This window comes from Lacerta agilis, chromosome 6 (genome assembly GCF_009819535.1).
Source record: "Lacerta agilis isolate rLacAgi1 chromosome 6, rLacAgi1.pri, whole genome shotgun sequence".
Classification (NCBI taxonomy): domain Eukaryota; kingdom Metazoa; phylum Chordata; class Lepidosauria; order Squamata; family Lacertidae; genus Lacerta; species Lacerta agilis.
Window position 1 is genome coordinate 20,969,134 of NC_046317.1, and position 8,191 is coordinate 20,977,324.

The 8,191-nt window shown below is 40.1% G+C and overlaps 1 non-coding gene across 1 annotated transcript; it reads right to left on the reverse strand.

Annotated features, from left to right (window-relative positions):
• Positions 1–5,711: 5,711 nt before the first annotated feature.
• Positions 5,712–5,905, reverse strand: LOC117049303. The gene has a single exon (XR_004426936.1). It is a non-coding gene; the product is annotated as a U2 spliceosomal RNA (small nuclear RNA).
• Between the last annotated feature and the right edge of the window lie 2,286 nt (positions 5,906–8,191).

An 8,191-nucleotide genomic window follows, 5' to 3' on the forward strand; every position in this document is an offset into this window, starting at 1 on the left:
GCTGCTCAAAAATATTCAATCGTTGCCTTGCCACCCATCGTTTGCGAATCGTCCACACCTCCGCCTGTTTTCTTTTGTTTTTTTCCCCAGGCAGCGCCTGTAGGTAGATGGAGATAATGTTTATTTCAAAAGGGGAACGTTACATGGAACTAACAAGGAGGTTTTCCATTTTCGAATCAGAATGTTTAGGAATGTGTAGGGTGAGAATTGTACGTCCCATAGTTATGCTGATATTATTTGTTTTAATTAATCATTGCTTTTTTCTTGAGCCACGGGGACGCATACACCTAAACTTTTTGTGAATCTTTGTTCTTTTGTACACTCCCGATTTGAACTATAAAATTGTGGTTTTCTTGAGTAAAAATTAGAGTACCCCTAAACATTTTTTTTAGGGAAAAAAGCACTGGTTTTAATGCACAAAACTTGTTCCTAAATCCTTAAATCTAGAGAGGAAGTTTTGAGTCCAGCAAAAGATATTCTTACCTTTGTGGAAGGAAATTCAGTAATGAGGACTAGAGAACCTGTGGCCCTCCAGGTGTTTATTTTATCTTCTATCTCACCTCTTTCTCAATTTTTGTCCTACCTTTTTTTCCTCCAAGGTGCTGGAGGTGCTGTGCATGGTTCTCTTCCTCCTCATTTAATCCTCACAAAAAATTATGTGAGGCTAAGAGGCAATTACTGGCCCAAGGCCACCCAGTGAGCTTCATGGCCAAGTGGGGATTTGAACTGTGGTCCTCCTGGTCCTAGTCTGACACTCTAACCACTGTTGGACTCCAACTCCCCTCAGCCCCAGCCAACATGGCAAATTATTGGGGATGATGGGAGTGTGGTTCTTCATAGGTTTCCCACAATTGACAAACACTGCTGCCTATCAGTATACGGTTTTTAATGTCCCACAGACCTGGTTAAAGTTTAACCTGTGCCCCTTTGCTGTCCTGCATCCCTAATGTGTTTCTTTGCTATAGCCTTGTTCACCTTGAATAACAGTAATTTCCCACCCTGCTTGTGTCCAAAGACAGCAGCCTTATTGCAACATGATCTTCTGCCTTAGGAGTTTACTTCCCTAGAGTTGGTTTCATGCATCTGGTGAATTAAGCTCTTGTCTCCCAAATTTCATGCCACAATAAAGCTTCAGTCCTAAACATACTATCTAGGAAGGGAGTAATCTTCATTGAACACTCTGGAGCTTGCTTCTGATTAAAAGCCTGTTGTAGGATTGTTCTTTAAGACATACCTATGCTCACAAGGGAACCAAGTCCTACAGTACAGTGGATCTTACTCCATACTAAATGTAAACAACTTTGGAATTGGGCTGCACAGTCTCTTAAGATGCCACAAAATTCACTGTTTGTGGTATCAGGTGATCACAGCTGTTTTCAGGAATGTATGTTTCCATATTGCTCACCTTCCCAAGTAGTGAGTCTAGGCCTTTAGATTGTGGGAGAAGCTCTATTGCCTGCCAGAAATGCAAGTCTGAAAACCGGCCAGGTGACATGTGATGTGATTTTCACAGTCATGGTATTACAAAAGCCAGGAGGTATCATGTTGCAGAATGTATGCTGTATTTATTAATAATTATGTCATTGTGCGGTACCTTGATGAAACCAAAGCATATAGTTAGTCTAGTCATGGCTCCAGAAATTACCTTTTCACCTTAATGTGGACTCTCAAGACTATTTTTTGTACCTTAATTTGTTTTGGGCGAGAGCTCTAAAAACTTGGTTTGAACCTGAGACTCTCCCTTGTCACCATCTGACAAAAATCATACACTGCCAAAGCAGCAGCAGGAAGTTGCCTTTGAAGTACTTTTTCATGGCAAAAGAAACCTTTCGGAGATGAGCTGCAGATCCTGTTTTTTTTAATAAAGAGTTAACTCCAACTTGCTCAGTGTGATTTACTGCTGGCTCACTACTGCCGGTTAAAGTGGTTATACTGCTTAACTAGGATAGGGATGAGGTCTTTCTATCTGGCTCTGGGGACTCTCCTCAAGCCACACCCCCTCCTAGTACTGCTTTGCATCCTCTTGAGTGTTTTTGTATTCCAGGAATGTAGCATTGAAGTCTGATAATGCCTCTTGCTTCCTTGGATGGAGAACAAAGAAAAGTGCCTGAATATGTTTGGAAACTAGCCTACTGTACAAAGATACCTTTCGCATTCATTGCTCAGCCTGCTTTTGCTTCTAGCCCTGCCTGCCATGTGCTCCTCAGAAGCCTTACCCAGAAGGGAATGACTGAAAAAGATTCCCTACCCCTCAACTAAGACTTTGGAATCCAGAATTCAAATCCTGATTCAGCCATGAAGCTTGCTGGATGACCTTGGGCCAGTCATTATTTCACCCTAACCTATGTCACAGGATACAAAGATGTTGAGCTATGTACGCCACCTTGCAGTACTTGGAGGACAGGTGGGATATAAATGTATTACAGTAATATATATTTAAAAATGCCCATTGGAGAGGTCCAAAGACTAGGGATGGAATCACAGCATCCAGCTGAACGATACAGAGGATCTTATGGAACGAGGTAGAAGGCCACATGTTTCCCAACTCAGGATTAAATAAATACCCTTTGGAGGCCATGGTTTTGAAGCAGGGGAAATGGAAGAAACTCCTTGGGATAATGATTCTAGTACATACTTACTAATAGCCATTTGGAAGCTGGCATCAAGTGAGATCAGTTCAGCTGTTTCATTGCCAAATGCCTATGGATCTGACTAAGAAAAACTAGAAATAGAATGTGCTGAAAGAGCTTTCCATAACAGACAAGCTGAGTGGCACTGTCTATAGAAGAAAATGCTGCATATGTAGTAATTGAGAGGATTTGTTCATGAAAAAATTCTTTTGTTAGCAATCTGTAGAGTTTGTAAAATTCCATGGAAAAACAACTCTCAATTGCTTTTTAAAGCAGCCAAGAGAAGGGGAGAATCTAGAAGTACCTATTAATTTTTGTTTTAAACGGAAAGTTCATTTCTAAGGACTTCCCTCACAAATCTTTAAAATGCCATTTCTTAACAACAACAAAAAGCCCCCAACTTTTTTTTAAAAAAAACACCTTGTCGTAAATAAAATAAGTTTCTGTCTTAACTCACAATTTTGAAAGCTTGCAATAAAATAGATAATAGATAATAATCTTTATATTCCTTTTTCCAAACTCTAATAAAATTGATTTAGAAACAGAAAGTGTATGTGTGTGTGGGAGAAATCTTGCAATAAAATAATGGGAACCAACTTAGTGCCCTCCATATGTTGTTAAGATTCTGATTACCACCCACCCCAGCCATTATCGCCAGTAGTCAGATTTGTTGAAAACATGAAAAGCACCACATTGGAGAAGGTGGGGGTACTGATTTACTTCAGTACTGTAGAGCTAAACCTATAATCCATGTTGCCTAGCTCAAAATATTTGCATTTGTTTTAATCTTGCCTAAAGTGCTGGGAGGGGTCCTGTTCTTTTCCCCACTGGATATTCCTGAAAAACAGGGTCTAGAAAACTACCACTGAGTGTCTGACTTGGCTCGGAGTTCATTATGTTGTTACCAGTGCAGCATGCATTGGGTAGTGACCTGAGAAGGGAATACTTTTGCTTCCCTAAGTGACCCTTACCTCACCTACTAGAAAGCAAAGGCCAGTTGATTTAATATACAAAGTTAATAGCAGATAACAGTTAATTATTTGAAAATGTTATGGTATTTTAATTTAGTAAACAGTTTGTGGAGACATGATGGAGTGTGTGTATTCTGTGGTCCCCTGGTGACATTGATCCTCCCTGACAATTGGCCGTTCAGGAGTTGAATGTTCAACAGCATTTTGTGTGCCACTTGTTTCTCGCTCCTGATTTAATATTATGAGGATGATCCTAATAAGCATTCGGCTTGCGCCTCACTCCTCCTCTGGTTCAGCCATTAGGAGGATGGAAGCTTTTGCTTCTTTTGTTCATTAACCGCAGCTTGCTGTGTCATCTGTATCTGAACAAACTGTGGCAGAAAGAAGCCAACTTCAAGGTATAGTTTAAGAAGCTGGCTTGTTTCAACAAACTGTAGTTAAGATTAATCACAGTTTAGAGTTAATTATGTAATGTTAAACTGTGGTTAATGCAGAAACTCCCAGGAGGAGAGGCAGAGCTTGTCCTCGTTACACTAAATCATTGTTTTAACGTTATGTGCAAACTGGGCAAATGGATAGAGATAATATTTTTCTCTATCTTATAATACTATTTGGTAATACTGCTTTGAGTTAGTTAGTAGCAGGTTCAGGGTAGAGAAAAGGAAGTGCATCTTCTCACAGTGGAAATTCTGTAGCACAGTATGTGGGGGACTACTAGCTTAAATGACTTTTGACAGAGAATTTGATAAATTGATGGATAGCTAATTAACATCTTTTAGCCATGGTAGTTAAGTGAAGACTCCACGTGCAGGCCAGACAGGATAGCTCATCACAAGAAAGTCCCAGACCTATTACCCTGCTGCTAATATTGAGCACTATACAGCCTCAGAATTAAGAAGTCAAAGTTACATCAATGTTAGGCCATTTCTAACAATTGTTTATTATAATCATGTGAAGTACAACAATTTAGGGCTTGATCACACTTCTGCTTGTCCAGTGCCTAGAAAGCATGGGTTCAAGCAATTTTCCACTGGTCCAGTGCACTCTAGGCACAAGTCTGAGAAGTTTTGCCTTTACCCCACTACTTTCCCCTTGAAAATCTGCAGTAAGAATTGCAGAGAGGGTAATTGGTGTTAGTTTGCCTCCAATAGAGACACGTTATGCTGCTCGAGCCAGGAAGAGAGCAGAGAGAATTGTCGCAGACCCTTCGCATCCTGGTCATTACCTGTTTGATTTACTTCCATCCAGATGTCGTTACAGGGCTCTATACACAAAAACGTCTAGGCACAGGAATAGTTTTTTTCCTTGTGCCATCAAACTGTTGAATTTGTAGTTTGGTCAGTTGGTGGTATGGGGTTCCATTGTTGTGCTGTTGTAGCGCGAGGGGAATAGTGTTTGTATGAGGTACGTTTTCTTTACATTGCAATGTAGTCGGAGGAAAATTCCAAGTATGATTGATACTTGACCAATATAATTTAGTGCTAAATCAGAACAAATGGCAATCCACAGAAAGCCCGATTGCTGTTTGTTCTGATTCAGTTCTACAGATTGGGTTTCCCTGAGGGAAAGCAGCAGGGGAAATGGAGGTATGAATAAAATAGGTAAAGTTAAAGGGACCCTGGACAGTTAAATCCAGTCAAAGGCGACTATGGGGTGTGGCACTCGTCTTGTTTTCAGGCCAAGGGTACCGGTGTTTGTCCACAGACAGCTTTCCGGGTCATGTGGTTGGCATGACTAAACTGCTTCTGGCACAACAGGACACCGTGACGAGTGCCAGAGTGCACAGAAATGCCATTTACCTTCACGGGTCTTAGCCCCCAAAGCAGGAGAAAACAAGCTTGATCCATCTTGCATGTGGTTGCCCTTTGAAGATGGCTGCCATAAAGAACAAAGAAATGGAGGAACAATTACTACAAAACTCCAACATGGGGGGAAAAGGAAAACGTGTCAATTGCCAATCTAATCCGTATGTTCACGCCAACATTTTTTTAAAACCAACTTTTCATAACATACTTGTGAAAACAAGTTAATGAATGAATCGATTTATTTCGGTCATTGACGAGAATGGAAAACAGTTAAAGAACTCACTCACCTGTTCCTAAACCAAAAATGAAATTGCACTGGGCCCTGCAATATCAAGTCAATGCATATAGTGGGGGGACCAAGCCTCATATCCAACTCCTGGTTCCAAAATTGGCTTAACACTGTGTCCTTACATAGAGAACACACTGTATTATATATTCAACTGATAAGAACAGATACCGGTACTTCACTTTGATTTTAGCCAGAAGGCTGAGAAGCAATTATAAATTGCTATTTGAGGTGGGATGAATTTTAATGTCTGTTTGCTTGCAGAGTTTAAAAAGTGATATGGATTTCTTGCGCCATGTCTGGGATGGTGAGGGTAAAGCACAGGATGTTATGATAGCCGAGAAGCAGGTTGGGTGTGGCAGGTGAACAAAATACAAACAAAACAAGCAAGGGTTTGTTAAATCCTCACATTATGGCTATGTGATTACATATTACAATATGATGTAATTGCTAGGTTTCTGGTGCCTGGCATGTTGTCTCTTGAGTAAAGCAACCTGACCTTATTTTCATTAGGAAGCAAGCAGAAGTGGCAGTGTTGCATTCTGAGAAGCACAGAATAGCCATATATTCACAGCAAGGCTTCTGGGAGATTTTAGATACTCTTCAGACTGGAAAATCAGCCCATTACTGAGGTGAGTAGTCATGACTTGGGCTCTTGATGTTTAATTACATGGTTTTAAGCTGAAGTCTGCAAAAACCTGTGTACTTGGGAAGCACAATGTAAAGCTAGACCATAAAATGCTTGGGCAGAGATCCCTTTTGGTATCTACCTGTAGGATTTTCTGACTTCTCTGAGCCTTTATGGAGAAGCATAATGCAAAAGAAAAGACAAGCAAATGTGTCATCTACCTGTATCTGTTATTTGCAGACTGAAAACAGCATAGTGAATACCAGTTGTATTCACTGGATTGATTTCCTTTCCAGACATGAGATGAATATGTGGGCATTGGCAATTTCCACTGCCATTTCCGCTAGAATTCTTTGACATCTCTTTATATCATTGCCTGCCTTGATATTTATCCACTTCACTATCAGCTGAGGTGCCCATTATTGCATGCTCCTGTACAAAGCTGTTTGTAAATATATCATTTGTGGAATTACCCAGGAGGGTGGGAATGAGGAAAATGAGGAAAACGTTGAGATTTTTTTTTTCATTTAGTGCCTTATTGTGTCTCTTCCCTGCTTTTTTTTTTTTGGTTTTGTTTTAAACCATTGCAAATATATCTCAATATATACCAATATATATCTATACCAAAAATGGTCACAGGGTGGTTACAAAAGAAGAAGAAGCAAACCAGCCACCCTGCTTTCAGTAAAAATGCAAACAATTCTAGCATATTATCAGCATTAATATACGTATAATATTATATGTTTATGATATACCCGAGGTTCCCCAAAGTAACTAGCAAATATACAGATACAACAGTGCTTATAAATGTACAAAAATACAGCCGTACCCTGGGTTACACATACCCTGTGTTGCGAACGCCCGCAACCCAGAAGTGTTTCCGGAGCGCACGCAACCCCCGGATGCGCAGAAGCGTTCTGCGCACTTTGTGCATGCGCAGAAGCGCTCAAATCACGCTTCTTCCAGGTTTTTTGTGTGCGTTCGTGATACGCATGCCCATGTTATGTTCTGCAACCCAGAATGGATTGCGTACGTAACCCAGGGTACCACTGTACTTACTTATACCTTTGTACGTTTTAAGTCCCCCCCCCCCTTGATTTTATTGCTCTTATCTTTTTGTAAATCGTGGTGTATATCGTGGTGTATATATTTTAGTACACACACACATACACAGTGGAACCTTGGTTTTTGAGCGTCTCGGAAGCCAAACGATTCGGAAGCTGAATGCCGGAAACCTGGAACTGCTTCCGTTTTCAAACACTCCTTGGAAGTTGAACGGCTTCCGAGGCGTTTCTCAATTTTCCCCATAGAACTTGCTGACAGCCCATTGTGCCTTGGTTGTCAAACGTTTCGGAAGTTGAACAGTCTTTTGGAATGGATTACATTCGACAACTGAGGTTCCACTGTAAATATTATATATATAGGTACAGACCATGAGCTGTGTTATTGATAAGGAATATATGATGATGTAAGCAGGTTAACTTGATAAATTGTTTTCTTTATTGGTATGTTTGGTGTTTTTTGTGTTTACCAACACAAGTATTTTCTAATTGATGTAATTCCAAACTTCATGAATGTGTAGAGTGCCGGAATACAGATGACTGGTGTATTGAGTCCAGATCAATAAAGCTTTGGTTTGCATTATTTTCCTTCTACCATTTATTTATTCAGATAGGTAGATGATAAGATATATTAAACATAAAATCATATAAAGGTTACATTAAAAATAACCAAAATACCTCCTAAGAACTAATCAGTAGAAACATTTCTACATTAATCAAAAACATAAAAATGAGATATTAAGGGCAACTCAAAAGCTCTCCAGAAGATGGCCATCTTAGCATGGTGTCCAAAAACCTGGGAGCGAGTTG